The sequence below is a fragment of the Rhynchophorus ferrugineus genome, unplaced genomic scaffold (assembly GCF_030347505.1).
Source record: "Rhynchophorus ferrugineus isolate W39M unplaced genomic scaffold, kcgeb_rfMv2 rfM1, whole genome shotgun sequence".
NCBI classification, from domain to species: domain Eukaryota; kingdom Metazoa; phylum Arthropoda; class Insecta; order Coleoptera; family Curculionidae; genus Rhynchophorus; species Rhynchophorus ferrugineus.
Genome location: NW_027472580.1, coordinates 59,602,671 through 59,625,241, shown reverse-complemented (window position 1 = coordinate 59,625,241; position 22,571 = coordinate 59,602,671). Strand labels below are relative to the sequence as shown.

The 22,571-nt window shown below is 29.5% G+C and overlaps 1 protein-coding gene across 3 annotated transcripts in view; it reads right to left on the bottom strand.

The window, feature by feature from the left end:
- Nucleotides 1-22,571, bottom strand: part of LOC143198976 (cGMP-dependent protein kinase, isozyme 2 forms cD4/T1/T3A/T3B) — a 355,938-nt gene that overhangs the window by 95,970 nt on the left and 237,397 nt on the right. The window contains exon 1 of one of the 3 annotated variants that reach the window (XM_076408676.1): nucleotides 6,935-7,177. The exons of the other annotated variants lie outside the window; for them this stretch is intronic. The gene's annotated coding sequence lies outside the window, so the exon portion shown is untranslated. Of the gene's footprint in view, nucleotides 1-6,934; nucleotides 7,178-22,571 lie in introns of those variants that run through there. 3 annotated transcript variants of the gene reach the window in all.

Genomic DNA, 22,571 nt, shown 5'->3' with positions numbered 1-22,571 from the left:
AACAAAATTATTTGCTTTAAACAATTATCTAATGGTCAAAATATTTAAATTCAAGGACAAAGATGTTTGTACTAAATGTTTCATAATATATTCGTGATATCTAGTTTATTTTTACCTTGCATTATTTTTTTTGCTATACCATTTATTGCATTTGATAGTTACTATATTATTTCAGTAGGTTAATATGTATTAGGTTTTGTAATTGATTTGTAGTGTTATATAAATGATAGCGTAAGTAATATAGTATTACGGTGTTATCTCCAATTTATTTCTCAGAGCGAAACAGATATTAACAGTATTTAATATTAAGTAAATTTGATTTGGTTTTGGAAAGAAAAAATCACAATAATAAATACTTGTTGTTTTCGCAAAGAGTTTTAGTTCACTATTCTAACATGCAAAAAGGTTCCAACGAAAGTCAACATACTTTAGTGAAACTTAAGCCCTAGCTGATTGTAATTTGTGTTATAAAGTAGTGTTTATGATTTGCAGAGTAAGGAGGATTTGCCTAATGCCTAAATGCCTAAGAACCTTGAAGATATTCAAAAGAGAAGAAAATTGATTATTAAAAAGTTATTTAAATTGTGACTTGTTGGTTCAACTATAAAATGAAATAATTTTTTGTACCGTTTTATAAGAGTTGTTAAAAAATTATAAAAATCCCAAACGTAGAAGATAATGAATAAGTTATACAATAAGAATAAGTAATCTATTATGAAGTGCTTCTTTCCTTCCTACTCATTGAAAACTTTTCGGTCTCAATGTGTGGAGAGTATCCACTTCTCCAGCAATATGCTGCTGTTGGTGCCACAAAGACCTTGAACAATGTTAGTCTCATAGTTTTAGATATTAGTTATTCTTGGATTCTTATAGTTCACCCAAGCATGGAAAGCAATAATAACTAACATGGCGTACGATATATATCATTTTAACATTCTTTATTAAATAACAATCTAAATGTTAATAAACACTGGTAAATAGATAATTTAGTATAAATACTTATATATTAAACCAGTGCTTATTTTATAGTCGCAAGAATATAAATGTGGGATATTTTGAAACTTACTCGTTTTCGACGGATAAATAAATATTCTATTAATTTTCTATTACATGGAACTAATATAAACGTTCCACTATTTCATAGATGTAAAAAATCTGGTCTTCTCATATAACTCATAAAAAATAAACAACCGGAACTTTCGTAATGGACCATCACCAACTGCAATTGCTATTTTGAAAAATTAACTATTATTGAAATTCTCTTCGACAGGTTAACCTTTTGCGCATAGATGTGTGTGTGTGTGTGTGCACACCGCAATTCTCTAATGGCATGGTAATTTATGCACTCGGGTCGTTGTGTAAGAAAGGTAATTGCAATGAGCCGTGAAATTTACATAGAAAGAGGTTTTATAGAGTCGATTTTTTCCTATCGACGATCTAGTTAAGGAGATAAGGATTTGGTAGAAAGGAAAAATGATATATTGGCATATTTGCTATTAATTAAAGGAAATTAATGACAATACAACAAATTAAAAAAATGAACGAACTAAACAAATTAAATGTTTTATTCTTTGACAATCCATTAAAGCATATCAATATATTCTATATATTAATCCAGACCTGATTCGATGACTTGCGTTGGTCCTGAAGATAAGTGATGTCAACAAACTTTCAAAATGTTACGAGACCATTTAACGTTTGCAAAGTAAAAAATAAAGCAAAATTTTGACGCTATGGTTTTAAAATACCGTATAGATCGCTTAATGAAAAAAATCGGTTCATAAGTCGCTAAAATCTCTTAACAAACACGTCATGATTATTGCACAGAAAAATCAACTATTGATTATAACGACAATTTGAGTTACGTAATATTTATGTAAAAAATGTATGGTTTTTAGATCAAAGTTGCAAGAGACGGTTGACATCTTAAATGTATTAGATATATGTGAGAAATAAAGAAAGAAAGACGAAAGAGAGAAATTGAGATGACAATCAGTGGTTCGTTACAAACAACAAAAACATGGATTCACCACAATTAAAACGAGTTGGGTCAAGACCAGAAAATATTTATCTAAATAAATATATGTTTATTAAAAATTTATTTTATTAGTGAATATTGGGATTTACCACAGAATGCATTAGCTGAAAAAAAATTTTTTGTCTTTTTAATTATACAAATTAATTTACTTAATAGAATTTGCCCGCAACTAAGTGATAATTATTTTTATAACTTATAAAATCGGCCAGAACATGAACATAAATGTTTATTTTAAAGCTGCAGAAGATTTGAAGTTTAGGAAAAGGCACAACTGGAAGACATTGTCCAACGTAATTTTACGCTTTTTAAGTAATTTTAGCATTCAATGACTTTCAATACACTAAAAGTCAGATAATTTAAAAAATGTAAGTAATCTCAGTCTTACTAACATATAAAAAAATAACCATCGAAACAATGAAATAGATGGACCATTATTATCATTAAACAAAATGATGTTGACAAAAATATATTTTTTTAACCATTTGGTTTAACCACCGGACCATATAAAAACTGTTTTGTGTTTAAAAAAATCTGTGTTAATACAAATTTGGAGTTCATATTCGGAATCATATTTTGATTGAAACAAACTTCTTTGAAATGTATCTGCTTACCTACTTGATTATATTTCCAATTCTATATATTCTACTTCTAATATATTTTGAATTTTTGTCAAATAACCTGTTTTCTAATCTAGATCTTTAAAAATAAATAAACGGTATTTTAATTAGATCTGTATCAATAATTAATAAGTACAGATTTCCATGAAACTGACTTTATTTAAAAAATATTCTTTTATCGTGTATTTTAAATTTGAAAAGATTTTTGGCATATGGCTACTGCGGTTGCTTGGGATTCTATCCAATCCAATTTGGCGGTTTATCCTAATAACTTTTTACAATATTTGACGCTTCATACATAACTTGTCTTTTGTGTTTAGATTATCGTTAAATATCAGTACCTATCTTAGAGACCATAGGCACCAATTTATTGGTTTAAAACCTGAATTTAAGTGTTTACTAACTTTAGAGATCATGGCTCAGCGACCACTCAATTCTTTTAAAGTTGTAGTAGTTTTTGAAATAGTACGGAGTAACCATATCTCCAGTTTAAAATAGCATTACCGCTTAAGCCTTTAAGACTTTACAAGATTTTAAAAGACTTTTTAAGACTTTAAAAACTGTAACATAATGTTTGTTTTTGTGTAAAAATAAATATTAATAGATTTGGTATAATTGAAAGTCCAAAATAATATATTGATTAATGTAATAATGATTAATCTTGATAAATGTAAAGTACACAGCATTAAATAAATATAAATTATATTCTCGTTACCATTGTCATCAATGACTGTATTTTTAACAAAAACCAAAATAAAATTCTGACGTAACAAAAATTCACGTATATTATCATTGATGATTTAGATAAGTACTGAAAATACTTACTGATATCTTTTTTAAATGACTTATTTAATGTTTATTTAAGTTTTATTAAATATTTATACTGTATCCAATTGCAATAAAATATCTTTGTTAAAATAATATGTAACTAAAACTATATGAAGCCGGCTTGGTTGCGCAGTGGTAAAGGCGACAGGACCTTGTAATAGGCAAGAGTGTAAAATCCGACAAGGAAAATGATCCCAGTCACGCCAGTAACCAGGCTAGGTAAGACTGGATGTCTTCTGGGATGATTTCTAAAGTCGGTCACTCACCAGTCCATAGGCTTATTGCCGAGGACTGTGGTTCGGAGCCTACGTTAAAGTTAGGTCTACTCCAAATAAACCCCTAGTTGGTAAAAGGAGAGAGAGAAAGAGAAAAAGAAGGACAGTTGGTAAAAGAATATAAAATATATATGAATACAAAACAAAATATATATAATATTTAAATGAACAACTATTTCATTTAAAATATATTCTTGCTAGCCTAACGAAGAAGAAAAATATATATTCCGAAATAAAAATCATCTATTCAACAGTTTCTTGAAAAATTTTAAATAACATTTATTATATCTGACATATGACATATTGAACAAAATAGTTTAGAAGCATGAACAATAATTTCGTAATATTTGTTATTTATTGTTAATTAAACAACACGCACAAAAATAATATTGAAATTATATAAAAAAAATAAGTATAACTTTTTAAGAAATAGAAAATTTTAAGAAGAAAGAAGGTTTTATTGATTGATATTATTGGTTTAGTCTCCCCAACATGTTAGTATTTTTCTGAAAATTATTAATAGACATTAAGATATATCCACGAAAAGTAGGAAGTTAAAACCCCTCCGTTTCTTTAAGTGTCTCATTAACAGTTATAATGGTTACAATTCAAAAATAAATAAAATCAGTAACTAATATAATAAATACTGAAACAAAACAATATACAAGGTAAAATTAAGGTAGCCAAGTAATTTGGACAGATTTTGGGGCAAGAAAACATCCCTCAATCAATCAGACAAGCCATGACATGTTGTTACATAAAAAGATACTGCTTTTAAATGAAATAATTAATGGTACTTATACAGAGAAAATAATTAGAAGAGAGTAATATTAATTACCACTGCGTTCAGCGTATAAAAAGACAAGAATATTTTCTTATAGCAATTTATGTTTGAGAGTGATCGTCACGAAACTAAGATAGTTTTTTTAAACAAACCAACACTGAAAGTCTCGTAAACAAGTTAACCTTTTGCGTGTAGGAGTGGTATATGCACCATAGTTTTCTACTGGAATGACAATGTATGCACTTGGATTGTTGGGTAAGAAACATAATTGCAATAAGCAATAAAATTTACATAGAAAGAGGTTTGATGTTGATTTTTTCTATTTTTTATTATCTATTCTAAGGGATAGTGGATACATAGTGAATAAAAAATAAAACATATTGTACTGCTAATTAAAAGAAATTAAGTAAGTAAAAGAATTAACTATTGTGGATTTATTAACATAGATACAGAACGATTGATTAAAAATGATTATCTTTTTTTCATTTATTACCTAGAGTAAATAAACCTAGAGTTATATTTTTATTAAACTGCTATGAGTATCTCAAAATAATTACTACATAAACTGAATAAAACCCAATATAAACAGTTTCAGATAGGTCTTCTTTATATAGGTTTTAATTTTTTATTATCTAATATAATTGCATTTAAAATTTACACTACGCTAACCAGAAAAATTTACCACAATATTATATTTTAAACGTTGTGTTTACGCATTTTTGATTAGTATTGTTTTGTTTTAATCATTTTAAGTTTGCAGCTGTATGACAAATAATACTTGTTTTATTTTAATGCTTATCAATAAATATGTAAACTACCTGGAGTTATTATTAATTGTTCAAGGAATAAAGATACATTTAAAGCTATTATCAAGATTGTTAATAATATTACGTTAATAATAACGAATGGAGTTAATTAAATTAACATAAAAAACAAAACCAGGGGTTTGCATAATATACAAATTGTTTATTAGCAATTAGTACAAGAAACACTATGTTCCACTATAGTACGATAAAATGAAATGCTAACATTAAGTGAATAGTATTTTTAGCAATAATATTGTTGTGGAACGTGAAACATTGTGTTAGTGTCACCAACAATGTTGTGTGGTATGAAATAAGAATTAAATTATGAACAGTTCCATTTAATTACATCTTTTATTGAAAAATGATTGTGTTATGTTATGTTGTTTAATATAAATTCAAATAATATAAAAATTAATATAAATCCCTTAATATGTAATTATAGAATAACAGGAATATAATGCCCAAAATATTCCCGTGATCAAAAAATAGCAAGATTTTTCGAAATAAAATGGAAAAGGGATTTATTGTTTAAAATTAATTTAATTCCCCTCAAAACATTTATGAGAAAATTTTTTCCAATCTTCGAAATTATAATTAGCGACTACGGGATGATATAAGTTACCAATTGAATCTCCCGTAAAGACGCATTTCAGCATATTTGCAGTCATTGTTTTAAATACATTAATATGACAATTTATTGAAAAGTGGGGTGTCCTTCATAAGAAACAAGAATAGATTTATTAAAGAGTAAATTTTTCTTTTAAAGGCGGTTGAATGGGTCCAGAAGATAAGTTGGTGCCGTCAACAAACATTCAAAATGTTACGAGAATATTTAAACATTTGCAAAGCAAAAAAATAAAGCAAACTCTTGACCCTATGGTTTTAAAATTCCATATAGAACGTTTAATAAAAAAAATCGGTTCATAAGTCGTTAAAAACTCTCAACAAACACGTCATGATGATTGCACAGAAAAAGCAACTATTGTTTATAACGACAACCTGAGTTATGTAACATTTATACAAAAAAATGTATGGTTTTAGATGAAAGTTACAAGAGACGGGTGACATCTTAAATGTATTAAAGATAGATTTTGATTATATATTTTGCAAAAATGTGAGAAAACTTGAAATTGAGATGACAATGTATAATAGTAATCAGTGATTCGTTACAGACAATACAAACATGAATTTACCATAATTAAAACGAGTTGGGTTAAATTCATAAAATATTAAAATAAACAAATTGATATTCATTAAAAATTTATATTATGCATTAGCTGAAAAAACACTTTTTAATTATACAAATTAATTTACTGAACAGAATTTGCCCTTAACTAAGTGATTAGCGTTACATTGATTTAATATAAAATAGTTATTTTTATAATTTACAAAATCGATCAAAAAATTGGTTCTTATTTCATTTTAGAAAATTAAAGGTCTTAAAGGTCGAAAAACATATTTTACTTCAAGTTGCGTCAGTTCAAACACCATACGTGTATTCTGATTTAACATCTATTACGTGTTTTTACGGATTTGCGATGCCTCGAAGAACATTCTTGAATGAGTCAAAAAATAAATATACCAACCTTTTCGATGGAAAAGCCAACGGGTAATTTCCTCCCGATTGAACGTGAAAAGACGAATCCTTCACCACAAACCGATGATGACGAAGGAGCGAACTTTAAAAAACGGCACTTTTTGCAGCCCGTCTGTCCACTAACGTGCAGTTCGATGTACCGCTTCGACGACGACGTCAACAAAACGCACGAGGGAATCGGTATGAATATGGACACGGCACACCGACCGCTTTCAAAGCCGCTCGGTGACTAACCGAAATTCAACTTCTGTAGTCGATGGCGGCGTTCGGCCGAGCTTTGCAGCAGGAAAGTACGAACATAAAGCGCCAGGATGCTTGTCGGCGACGTTGTAGTGCAGAAGAGATTTACTGAATTTTTAGTAAAATCAGTAAATACAGGGAATGGATAAAATAATATGAACGCCTGATGTATTATACACAATATTTATTCACTGATAAGATGTGGAGCCAGTATTTGCTTTTACACCACCAGCTGCAATTCTTCGCGGAATAGATTCGCGGAGTATCTGAATAATTTCCAACAGAATCTTGTCCCATTCTTTCAATTCGCAAAATTCGCCAATTGTTTCAATGATGTTGAAGATGAACATTCATTTCTCACTCTCTTCTCTACAACTACCCACAACGCTTCAATTATGTTGATATATTTCGATTGTGCTGGCTAGCGAAGATATTTGATGATGTCCTGGTGCTAATCAAACTAATACTGAACCTTTTTGGCTGTTTGTCCATACACATAAATGCCCATGAGCATTATCATCTTGGAATATGCCATTGTTTAACAGCAATTTGCTAGTTACAGCAAGAACTTTGTAATTGAGACTGTCGAAATACTCATTTGCAATACTCCGGACAATGGCGTGAATGAGGAGACCAGCTAAATACCATTATCTTGTTGCTCAAATCATAATAGAACCTCACTCTTCCTCATAGGCTAACTTTAGAGTTATTCGTGCATAAATCTGGTCGTTTGTAGGAAAAAATTATTCATCGGGCCATAGTGTTTGCTTCCGTTATAAAGAATTTCACAATTGCAGCCTTTCAATTAATTTTAACTTTGTGGCGTTTCCGCCGCACTGTTTTGTTGTGCTGTCACTTTTGCAGCGATAGTCATGTTGTCTAGTCACAATCATTTTTAATATTCGTATGTCTTGGGGAGGGGGTGTTGGGTGTTTTAGAACTGTGTGGTTTACCCACTTTTCCCTCTTGGGCGGTAACCTTTTACCATGTTTTGTATATGATGTCATTATTGTGGATACTGTCGCTTGTGAAACGGAAAAAAACATACCAATTTTTTGTGGCTTTAATGTTTGTTGATAATGCGTTACAGATATTCAATTTTAGTCTAATTTAGGAAATATGTGGATGAATGCGCATTAAATAATGTTGGATTGTTGGAAGAAAATCGGTCACATTTTCATAAAATATTACATCGACATAAAGAGTTAAACGGCATTAAATCATACTGTCTAACGAACGTCTCTAAAGCGACTTGCTTCACGAATGTTTTGATATATTTTGTTAGCAATATATTTGCAAAAAGCCCGCAAAAAGAGAAACACTGTGTTCTTAGAACGAAAGAAAACCAAACTAGTATAAATTGAATTTCAAATATAATGTGTTCTTCTTAAAAGTAGGAAAATATTATTAGTAATAATTAATGTCTATTTCAAGTTTCATATTTTCAAAAACATTGTTTGTGCGAATAACATTATTACTTTTAATTGAACTCAACTTAGAGACTTTTAGGCAATAATTATAATTTCTTGTTTCTTGTATTACTACTCCGTTATTGCACATATTTTAATAATGAAGAGACAAAAACATAGAAATAATAATTGGCCAATTGCTATGACCTAAAAACTAACAATTTTTAGAACATCAAAATTTAGCAATAACTATAAAAAGTTGTATTTTAAAAATAGATTAACAGAATTATAATTATATAGCTTACAAATACATTATACCACCAAATCAATCTAAATATAACGAGTCCAGTGTCTTCCAATAATAATAATTTAGATCACTATATTAATTAAGAATTAATTGATGAATTGCTGACTATAATTAATTACAAACTAATAGATTTAAAAGAAAATCCGCTCGTCTACAAAAACTAAAGCTCGACAGTTCGCGTCGAGACAGCCTTGAGTCAGTACCTCGAGGCGTTCGGAGTGCAGTACCAAAGTGGTACCCGAGAAATCCAATTGAGGAACGAAACAATTCAGAGTACGATCTAATGCGAGTCTATTAAAAGGGGCAACATAAATAATTATGTCTTAGTTGTTTATTGATTTTTTTCGGTCATGGTTTCATAAATATTTATGACGTTACCGCCGATCCACTAGTATGTAGTTTACAGTTTTATGTAAATCTGACAACTATTTTTGCTACTTATTTGATAGAAGGATTACAATGTGTGAAGATGATTATAATAAAAAATTAATCGGATTACTAAACATGAATGAATTATTTCATTCTTAACTGAAAGCATTTATTCACTAACAGTATTGTACTAACAACCACATATTCGAATGCGAATTCGAATTTTAAACGTTATTAAAATTATTTTATGTCTGATGATCTGATGTTCATTAGTGATAGTGATATATCCACTGATACAGATATTCAGGCTTCTTCATTATACAGTTATCATTACAGCGCCATATGAAGGATATGGATGATAAATCTCAATGGGGTCCAGTTAGAGCAAATTCTTAAAGCTTAAATATTTAGAATTAGTAATACAGGAGAAGAAAGTGGTATCTACAGAGTGGACAGTACTAACCCCAATTGACCAAACTTTAAGCTTTTAAGATAGCGCATAGAAGAGCGGAAATATTACAAACAAAAATCAGCCTCTTTCTGTAAGGTTTCGAGTCACTGTTATAGTTTCACATCTGTAAGCCTGAAGTCTTTTACGTGCGATGTTTAACGATTACATATTCTGAGATAGTTTTAGACATTAATGTTTCTACAGGGTGGGGCAAAAGTCCCGCTACGATTGACACTATTTCTTCTCATTCTTGTGGCGTATATTTATCCATAAAAAAATTTGGACGTTTACACAACACAATGGTTAAAGCGAAACTGAGCTAAACGTCACATAACAAAGATGATACGCAATCAAAATGTTAGCGGTACTTTTACCCTACCTTAGTATCAAATCAAAATGGTAGCTGGACTTTTGCTCCACCACATGTTGTCGAATGAAAAGTGAACGAATTCTGTGGTGAACGAAACGGATTTCTGTGGTGAAAGCGACATTTTGGGTGGAAAATATAGTGAACATCTCCGAAAAAGACATAGATCAAGATCAGTAAGAATAATCTGAAAAATAGGAGAGTAACGTCGTCCGAGGAAAGAAGAGCAATTCTAACGAAGCAATTCTTGGTAGCGGCTTTGCTTAAGGCTTCCACTAGAGATGTGGCTTCAACTACATAAGTATCTGGCAATTGAAAGGGTAAATTATCATATTATCTTTAAGACAAGTTTTAAGTTTTAGAGTATGATCGTTTTTGATTTGATAGCAAAGAATTTTTTCTTATCAGCAATAATGTACTTTATTACCAATTATGGATTACTTTGTTAAATAAATAAAATTATACGTACATAGATATTGATTAAACATATGAATAATAGAAGTATAACATAAGTTACATACCTGAAACAAAAAAAACCTAAATTACAACACTATCTCTACTTATCTATATACATATAGTATGTTTACATAAAAATATCCATAAAGAATAACCAGAGAGAGAGGCCCAGTCAAGCCATTAACTAGACTGGGTAAGGTTGTTAGTGGCGTATCGAAATAAATCTTGATTGGTAAAAAATATAAATATGGAAATACACAAAACAGAATATTTTCAGCGTCAGTTTTTTGATTGAGGGTGAGGGAAATTATACTGTCCGCCAACTTAATAAAAAATCTGTTTTATATAGTACAAATAATTTTTCAGTTACTCTGAAATAATTGAGTTGCAGTTTTTAATCAAATTATTGTTCATAGTTCAACTATTTTCTACATTTAGTAATAATATATTGATACCTAGTCGGAATAATACATAATGTTTTTCAATTATCCACCAATCCACTCATTACTAAAAGGTATAAATTGCTGCTCAGATAGGCTCATGGTTATTCTAGTACACCAAATTGATTTCACAAAATACTAACCTTTTTTTAATGCTGCAATTTTTGTTTATTTTACTGCTACTTTAAGGATAACTTCATAATTTTGGCTTTTATATTAGATTTTTTATCACAATTGTTTCATAACGATATCAAATTACTCTTTGAATCACTCAAAATATAAAGATAAGTTCTTTCGAGTCATAAAAATATTCATCCATTAATGCCTCTATTTCCATATCTTTAAAAACGCATTCGGGCGCTGTATTCTTTGTCACCAACATCAAGAACATTTGGAAAGATATTAAATCGGATGATGATAAAATGTTGATAGTTTAAGTCAATAATTTCTCACTTCTTTACGTAAAATAAAAAAAACAGTTTTAAAGAAAACTACAAGTTTTGTTTTTAAAACCTACACATTTTATATCTTACGAAAGGCCGGAAAAACTGTCTGTAGTAGCCTCAAAAGTTTATAAACAGCGAAAATAGCCAAAGACCGATGTATACAAAGAGGCAAAATTGGAAATTCAAACCGAACGAAGCTATCATGAGTGAATATTTCGGTTTAACATAGAAAAAAACAGTATTTTTTTAACACAAATACGATAAACTGCAACATAAGAACGCTCGACTAACCTGTGAAATATCTACATGGAAATGCTTAAATGGGACGTCCGAATAAATTACCAGCTATTCTACTCTTTTTATAATATAAATTTACATAGAAGATATAACAGAATAATATATAACAATAAATTTCCAATAATGACGTTTTTATACGACATTATATTGGACCTATTATATAGTTAGCAGACCGCAACAATAAATATCCAACTTTACTGGACTAAACTTACAACCAGTGACAGTAATGACTGTGCAACAAAGAAGTGAAAGCAACACTACCACCTACCATACATATATACATATAACTAAAACCTTTTTTCCATCCGAAAGATCAAGGTTAACATTAAATATAAATTAACAAGAATGTATTTTTTGTTGGATTTGATCGTTATAAAAATAGAATACTTTCAATGAGATTAAAATAAAATATATTGAAATGGGAGAGGTCTTTTTTGTATTAATTACTAAGAGTAAATATTGTCTTATGGAAGTTGCCTTAATTAAAAAAACTAACAATCATTATACCGGTATAATCGAAAGTTTCGAACTAAAGACTTCATTTAAAATGTTAATTTATGTTAATAGGATTTTTTTTATAATTTGGATATGATTTAAATTATTATCATTTCTACCTATGATAAAATTAACCAACCATTTTAAAATATTTTAAAACTTCCTTTTTACAAACTAATATTTATTAAGACTGAACCAACGGACCAACGACTAACTTAGACATCATCCCGGAAGACATCCGGTCTTAGAGGTATACATAGAGATATACTCGATATAGAGGTATTAACAATTTCAATCATAAAGTACATTCATGCCTTGTCAGGATTCAAGCCTGTGACTATCGCAGCAGTCAAGGAAAGTTGAACTAAATGTGCATTTAGTTAGAAAAGTAGATACTTCAAGAATTGAAAAACTGAGCTAAATTGTATTCTTGATAAAAGAGAGCAAAAAGAGGTCATCAGGTGCCAAAGTACCAGGAAAACAGATCATATCAAAAATAATGTGAAAAGTACCAGTTCAACTCATTTACGCCTTCCTAGATACTTTTCGTATAAAATAAATATTAATTACTGTTGAACCTCTATACTTCTTCATAATGTTCTAATCTTAAATTCAGCTAATTTTATCGTAATACATATAATATATATACATAATATAAACATTAACATATAACATTTTAACACATGCACTAATAGTACTACTTTTATATTAAATAAGGTCTAATTAAAATATTACTAAAATTATAATTACAGTGCTAATATATTTAATACATTTTGACTATTTCAAAACTTTATGACAAAAATCGTAACAAAACCATTAAGGTATTATATATATATATATATATATATATATATATATATATATATATATATATATATATATATATATATATATATATATATATATATATATATATATCTTACTATGTTATTATGTTAGGATTGCTGCGGTTATATTAACTACTCTAAAAATAAGTTCATTACTCTAAAATTAAATTAAATAAATTGCGGAGTAAATTTAAGTTAGTATTTATTTATACCAATAGTAATTTTGTAATTATGTATGAGTTAATGCGTGTGTAAGTTAATTACCTAAGACATTAGCTCAAGTTAATAAAACCAATTCAGATATTTATTTATAAAACTTTAATTATTATTACATAACACATTTTGTGTATGTAGGTACAATTCAATTTACTGGAAGAATATAAGAACATAATAAAAGAAGGTATAACATGGATGTAGATGACTTCAAATAAAAACCACAAATCATGGTTATAATAAAAAAAGATTGTCGAAAAGAGGCGTTGACTGGTCAAGCAGCTCAGAGTTGAAAAGTAACTTTTAAACTGTGACGTAAGGAGTGAAACAGAGGCAGGCTCTGACGCCGCAGTTACAATAATACTATCATATAAGAGTTACTATTAAGTTTTACGGTTTAATCCAAAGAAAAGTGCCGCTGGAAGTCACTGAGTGTTATGGATAAATATATGTGAGTATTTAGAGATTTAAGAAGTAAGAGGTTTATAAAGAAGTAGTCACATTGGATAATAAGTGAGACATTAACACATAAAAGTTGCTGCACAAGCACAAAGTTTAATTTATAAGTGAGAAATCGTTTATTTTTTAACATGCAAATAGAACCTCTATAGAAATACTTATCAAAATGTATTATTATTCTTTACTACTAGTAATTGCGATTGATGCCACATCAGTTGCTCACTAATCGTCAAGTGTCTTTAAGGAAGTTAATATAAGTTGTATGAAATAAAATTCACCTAAATCAGATACATGCACCCAGAATTGTGAAATAAAATTAGAATCATTAAAATCGTTAAAAGTTATATTCTAATAAATAAAATGGGAGAAATTAAAAATTAACCCAGAAATATCATTACACGCCTTAAATAAATATAAAAACAAATTACGTGATTATATATAGCGTGATGGTAAGAAAAGTAAGAAACGTGATAAGAAAGAAGTAATATGTACAAAAGTAATTATTAGTTTAGCATAACATGTATAATTGTCATAAGTCCATAAAGTATTAAGAAAATTGTTTAATATATTTGGTAACCAAAATCGTAAGTTAAAACCCTCAACAGGTATTTCCAGGTTAATGGCGCACTGGGCTGTTAATATACACAAAAGCCGCAAAAATATTTATCAAATATAAAATTGAACTTTTTACCAACTAGGATTTAGCGGGACAGGACCTACTGTTTAAGCTGGCGAGCGGACAACTTCTTACCCGCGACTAACGCAATGGCAAGAAGACTGTCCTGTCATCTTAACTACTGAGCTAACAAATCCGGCTATTTACATTTATTAAATATACATATTTAATATAATTGAAAAATATTATACAAGTATAACAAAATCATCACAATCAGTTGATAAAAAAGATCTAGATGTAAATACATTTTATATTGAGTATTAAAAACGCCGTTACGTTATAATATATTTGATAAAAAAAGTAAATGTTTCACGTCTAAGTAAATAAATGTTAAAGTAATCCAAAATGAAGCAAAGTAGTTGAAACGAAAAACCACAAATCATTGCCATAATAAAGAGAGATATTTTGTCTGCAACTTTTTGTCTGTAAGAGGCGTTAACTGGTCAGACAACATGAAGTGGAAAAGTAACTTTTGAACCATGGTTTAAAGAATGAGGCAGCATTATTAGGTGCAAAGCTAATCATTAAATTATTGTACAAAAAGATCTATAAGACATAATAGAATGTGTATTTTTATGATTGGAAGCGCTTCTCACCAGATATTTAGATGCTTTTATTTTTATGGATAATTATTTTTAAAATATAGCCTAGTCGACAAAATAAAAAAATCAGTATTACAAAACTAATTTGAATCATATAACTCAGGATATATCCTATTAACCATAAAAACGTTCCTATGATATTACACATAAATTATATAAAAACTATTTCTAATTGGCTATTAAATGTCGATAATAAAAGTTAATTAATTAACTTTTAATTTATTCACCATATAAGAAATCATAATGTTACATTGTCATTTTCTGTTCCTAGATTATATAATAGTTCTTGGGTCGGTTATAAATAAAACATTAATTTAAATGTAAACATTTGCTAGCTATTTGGTATTGTATAATTAAAGCTGTTATTTTCCTTACAACTAAATTTTTTCTTGATAATATTAATAATTAATGATACGTGCATGAAATTGAAACTATTAATCCCTTAACTATTAAAACTAAAACTAAATTATTAAGCCGTATATAGGCACAGAATAAATGATATAAAATAGCAGAATATTTACTGTTCATTAGTAGTAGCAGTAAGTATTTTTTTACTGAATGTAAAAAATATACGTATATTATTGTTGTATCTTGGGAAACCTTCTAGCATTTTTCAAAAAACAATGAATGATACATCAAACAAAACCAAAACTAAAAATATAATCAAAAACCTTTATGAAAAAATCTTGATATTTAACTGTATCATGTATTATTAATAAAAATTAAGTTTTCTATAATGTTGGGAACAAAATCCGTTAGACAGAAAAAGCAAAGTTTTTCAAGTTGCAACAGACTCAATGCACCTGTATCCCAGACAGTGCCATTTCGAAGTGTGCCGAGAGGGCAACACTCTACGCTCTCAACTCTTTCACAAAGGACAACAATATCATTCCTGATGAACAATTCGGCTTTCGCGCTCACCACTCATCTGTCCATCGGGCTACCCGTTTGGCCGCACACGTCCATCACGCTCTTGACCAACGTAAAAAGCTTGGAGCAGTCCTTCTGGGCCTAACCAAAGCCTTCGACAAGGTCTGGCACGAAGGTTTGGTCGCAAAATGCGTACAGTTAGGCCTCCCAGAAGACCTAACCGCTCTCATCAAGACCTATCTATCGGGCAGATCTTTCCAGGTTAATCAGAAAAACACTTTGCAGTCGAAAACAAATCGATGCTGGCGTACCTCAAGGTTCACCTCTGGCTCCAGCCTTATTTAACCTCTTTGTTTCAGATCTGCCGAGAAAAGAGCACACTGACGTCGCGTTTTACGCTGACGACATTGCTTTCTTCACGGCCGCCAGGTTCGAAGTTACAATTCATGAACCTTTACAGAAGCAGCTCGATCATGCGGTCAAGTTCAAATTCTGGAAGTTACAAATCAACTCCCTGAAAACGCAGCCCATCGTTTTCCATAAGAAGCGTTACGCAGTGAGCGTCTCGCAACTTAAGATCGACACCACAATAATTCCATGGCTGGATAACGTACTGGTTACGTACCTAGGTCTCCACTTCGACCGACGGTTCGGTTGGCATTCCCAAATCCAGAATGGTTCGGGGATAGCAAACCTGCTATCTTCTCTGATCTGCCCTTCTAGCATATTTCCCATCTCCTTCAAATGCTTATTTTACAAGATGTTAATTCGGTCCGTACTCCTCTACGGATCTAATGTCTACTTCAAGTTTGTTACACCCAACCAGGTGAAACGGTTTCAAGTTTTCCAAAATAAGTTCCTCAGGAGAATCTTAAACGCTCCATAGTTTGTCAGAAATGATCAAATTCATAGGGAATTCATTCACTCCAGAAATCAAGCACTTCGTATCTTAATCATTCCATAATCAACAACTCAGTTCAACTCAAGTTATCCTGAAAACGCGCTTGTTCGCGAGCTGGTCGACATGTTGGGAGCTTAACACTGCGTCACCGCTAACCTTCCCCCCTTTTCCAGGCTGAAACGACCTCATCCGTCGCTGCAGTCATAACTTTTGCCCTCATACGACAGTATCCAGTCGTGTGTTAACTCAAGTTCGCGAATTAAGAGAATCGCCGGGTCCTCGTGCCCAATAACGGCCGCCCGATCAGCAGGTGCCATATCCCCAAAATTAATGCAGTAGCAGTAGCGCTCCACAGGGGTCAACTGTGAGGCGGTTTCGGTTTAGTCTATTGGTAAGCCCAGAGGCAGTCCCACATAACCCGGTTCAACTTGTCGCTTTAGGGCAAGTCTCCGCGACCAGGTATGCGTCATGCATACCACCATCTGGTTTTAAGCCAGAACAAAAAAAAATAAAACCTGTATCCTAGAGCTTTAATATAGAATGTGGTGTAGTTTGACCACTCTAACCACAATAGTTCGTAGGGCTCTAAGTGATGCCCCATAAATCATAAAGTTCTTAATACAAATTTCAGAAATATAAGCATTGCCAAATTAAATCTCTCATCAGTATTATATTATTCGTCACAGATTGCAAATTAAATGTGTTTAATCTTTGTCTCATATATCAGCAGGTAGTAAAACTGATGGATATTAGGATAACACATTCTTTTAATCATAAAATAACGGCAATATAACGTTGAATACTGAAGAATAAGTCAAAACGGCAGGCTTTGTTATCTGAAGTTATTTCATCCTTAAAATACCATGTCAGTTTTTTTAGTAGAAATAGCCATTTGATATTGTATTTACTTAAAAAAAACTCTGATAGAATTCACATTTTTTTTACCAATGACTATTATTGCAGTCAAGGTGGTGCTATGCTATGTTGAGATATTGCTTTTCATAGCTGTAGCAGCTTGAGAAACTATGATACAAGAAACTCATAATCAATATAACATGGAAAGGTTCAACTAATATTATATATTTCAGCCAGTGTGTAAAGTACATAGTTGGAGAGACAAAAAATATCCTAGCAATTCCTTTTAGCAAGCTTTTAACATCATAATATTTTAAATGTTGTTAACGTTTAAAAAACACGAAGTAATTGTTTTTGTAATCGACATAATTTCAGTAACTATTAAAACATACTTTAGGTGGTATTTAGTTAAAAAAAAAGTTAATTTGAAAGGGGAATGGAGTCTTATTTTTACCAACTAGGGTTTATCTGGACTGAACCTGCTTAACGTGGGCTCATCGGCATTAAGCCTAACGACCGACGAGTGATCAACTTAGAGATCATCCCTGAGGATATCTGGTCTTACCCAGTCTGGTTACTGGTGTAAATAGGATGATTTTTCTTATCGGATTTTGTACTCTTGTTTTAAGGGTAAACACAACTTCAAATCCGCTATTATCGCAACAGTAAATGTATTTAGCCAGTATTGATAACCAATGTGTTATATGATATTTTAATACTTAACCGTTAATATTTTAACATTTGGATGCAATGAAGAACCTTATTTCATTTTGATTGTATGACTAATAACATTTTAAACACATCAAGCATACTCAACAAAATAATACTAAACATAATGCCTTTCACGGCTTAAGCACACAACATATATTTTTATAACAGTATTAAATACAATTAAAACAATTTAAATTGATCTAATGGCAAATCAAACAAAAGTTTAAAAATATAGATCAGAAACCGGACCCAATACACAATTACTTACTCAATGAAGATATTTTATTAAATCCATTTTAGTATTGTTTTTAGATAATTCTTAATATGATAAACTAATAACATAATATTAACAAATAAACTTATAGTTAAGTTTGCAATCTTTACTTACTATGTATACTTTATTTATTTTACTTAACACATATTTTATTTAAAAAAGAAATATACTTACGAATACGGAATAAAAAAACAACATATATATATATGTTAACAAGTGGTAATAATAAAATCACCACTAATGGTATTCCAATCATATTTTTTCATTTTTATACTTCCTGAAAATATTTATACTCTAGTCATGCGACATAACAGTTTTTAATTTAAATGTAAAACGTTTGTTGGATATATCGAATTTAACGTTTTTAGACCCAAGACAAAAAGTTTTTCACATATTCTTCTCAAAAGATGACAAATTTTAAAATGAATCTAAATATGTTTTATAAAAATAAGGACACGTTTTTATTAAGTTTAATATGGTGATAATATGTGAAGCACATATTTAGATTTATAATATGCCCGCAATGAAATGATAATTACTCTGGAGTTATATTAATACATCTCAATTTATCTATTTTATATTTCAGCTTACTAATACACCTTGAGTAATGGGCAAATTTATAATAATAAGAATTGTTGAAAAATTAATATGCGTTTGTAAAATATCAAATGGCTTTGTTTCCTAGTTTTTTAATTTAAAAACTTATTCAGTTTTTATTTCGTTGATATTTATTTATGGTGCTGTTGTATTTTTTATTAATAATATGTCTTTTTATAATTTATTAAAAAAACATTTTAGAAAAATATATATAAATATTTATAAAAATAAGAATATCGTTGACCCTTCTAAATAGAAGTTTGACCAACAAGCTGTAGATATATGTCTAGTCAAAACAAATATTCATCTGGTTTGTTTCAATCACAAACATGTTTATGTATTCATAAATTAATTATATATGTTATAAATTGTTGTGATTGAAAACATATTCTTTATATGTTATATTCTTGAAATACACATATAATTTGCAAGAACTGACAACGTGTCAAAATCAATTTTAGTATGCATGCCAGGCTTCCCTACAAGTAGACTTTTGTTATATCTAGTACATATTCTAATCTGTTTTCAATTATTTCTTGGAAAAGACGATTCATTTACCACCTGATTGGTCTAACATTTCACCTTGCCAATTACAGCAAAATATTTTCAGAGTAGTGAGTAAGAAATCCGTAAGAATCACAATCTCGAAGACTTTCAAGGAAATCTCTCGAGCGTTGTAAGTTTACGCTCCATGAACCTATCATTAAACCATTATGTTCTGATACATACCGGTACATGACAACGATTTTATTCTGGTTGTAAATCATTATATATATATATATATATATATATATATATATATATATATATATATATATATATATATATATATATATATATATATATATAAACATATATTATGTATAAGTATAAAATAAATATAAATTATTTTGTTTCTGATGTTTATATGTATATGAAGTGGGTTTACAGTTGTTGAAAAGTGGAAAATGGAGATAATTATGGAGAGGGAACTATAACTGAAATTTCAAGAAAAATATGTAAAAACTATAGCTCCTATAAAATTTTCTTAATATAAATAAGAATAATAATATAATTAAACAATTTTTAACTAAAATATAATAGGGAGAAAAACAATTTTTGAAGGCTGTAGCAAGCGTAGCAAAACCATGTGTTACCAACATATTAAACATAATAAGAAATTATACAATTGCCAACATATGTTGTTTGGGCCATAAAGTAACTATGTTATATAGTGTATTTACTTTTGAAAAATTAGCTTTATTTCCTTAGATCCTTCCTAGATCTCTAAAATGGCCCTATGTGAGTTAATTAGAATCAAATCTTTATCGAAATTTTAGCCAGGTTTGCTTTAATCGCGATATTTTACTATATACTAGACTTATTTGATGATAAACTTTCATAATTGTTACCAGTCTTGATGCACACTTTGCTTTGGAAATAGTCTCCTAATATGGAAAATGTGGATAGCAATGATATTTACTAGATACTTCCTTTTTTCTTTTCCCTATATACAAATTAAAACTACTATTAAGATTTTATTTTGGAAAAACTCAAATGATAAAACATGAAATGAGCTATATAAAATCTAAAAAAAGTATTATTATCATGACCAATCCATAACCAGAATCAGGGAGAGTATCTACTTCTCACCAATATGCTGCGTTTAAATCCGCTTCATGAATGTAAATCTCGTCACATTTGGCAATCGGTCAGAACTCTTCCGGTCTCAGACGATGTTGGTCTTCTAATTTTTAGATACCTTTCTGAGATCTTGATCCACGTCTTTTTCGGTGGGTTTTCTAATCAAAAATATGATGTGAGGAATTCGTTATGGTTCAACCTTTCATTCGATAGACATGTCCAAACTATTGTAATATGCGTCACCAACTCAACTGTGTACTGTACATCCTTAATGATTATTACTTCATCTAAAAACTCAGTGATGCCAAAGATATTGACATTGATGAGGACGTTGAAGAGAAATGTTTTTAAATTTCAAATAAATATGAATCAAAGCTAATATGGCATATCATGTCTTAAAAGTGATGAAAATATCAAATAACTGAAGACAATAACACTCGTGTGAAATTGTGTTATTTAAAATATAAAAAACCACCAAACAATGGTTTAAAATGAATTTTAAAATGAATCTAAATATGTTTTATAAAAATAAGGACACGTTTAAGTTTAATATGGTGATAATATGTGAAGCACATATTTATATTTATAATATGCCCGCAATGAAATGATAATTACTCTGGAGTTATATTAATACATCTCAATTTATCTATTTTATATTTCAGCTTACTAATCCACCTTGAGTAATGGGCAAATTTATAATAATAAGAATTGTTGAAGAATTAATATGCGTTTGTAAAATATCAAATGGCTTTGTTTCCTAGTTTTTTAATTGAAAAACTTATTCAGTTTTTATTTCGTTGATATTTATTTATGGTGCTGTTGTATTTTGTGTTATTAAATGTTTTTAAATTTCAAATAAATATGAATCCAAGCTAATATGGCATATCATGTCTTAAAACAGATGAAAATATTAAATAACTGAAGACAATAACACTCGTGTGAAATTGTGTTATTTAAAATATAAAAAACCACCAAACAATGGTTTTGAAAGAAGAAAACAGCATGTCATTCACCTTTCTATAAAAAATGCAATTATTCATAGTTAAATAACTCTAATCTTCAATCTAAACTTGTATCACCCAGTATGATGTTGCAAAAACTTTTATATACCACTGACAATAATTACATAATAATCTTATGTAATGTGCGCTTTATTAAAGTCAATGTCTCTAATATTAGATTTATTAATTTAATGAATATTAATTGCTCTTTACGTGGTCAAGCTGTTACTAATGTGAAGACGATTTACTTATCCAATTTAAATATTTCATATGCCATTAATTTAATAATTTTAATCAATTTAATAGATTTAGCACGTAACACAATATAAAATATTACTACAATAATGAAAATATTAATTACTGTATAAAAGTAGATACAGTGTATATCGTTGATTATTAACGATATACATATGCAAGTTGAATATTAATTCAAAATTAATACTTTTATATCCATGCAATTTGAGAATTGGTAACTCACCACCTAGTTGCAGCATCAGGCCTGAAATAATTTCGATTTCACTCGGTAGGCTAAGAATGTTATTCCATACTTTTAAAAAAATATATAGATGGGCTGAAAAGTTCCGGGCGTAACAAAGAAAATTCGTTTTTCTTTTTGTTTTATTTGCAAAATTGGCTTTAGCCACCAACGCAATCTCCCAATCCACATTCCAACTCCACAACAGCCACATAATAGTTCCAACGCCGCTCTAACATTTCAATACCACTTTCGTAGAACAATT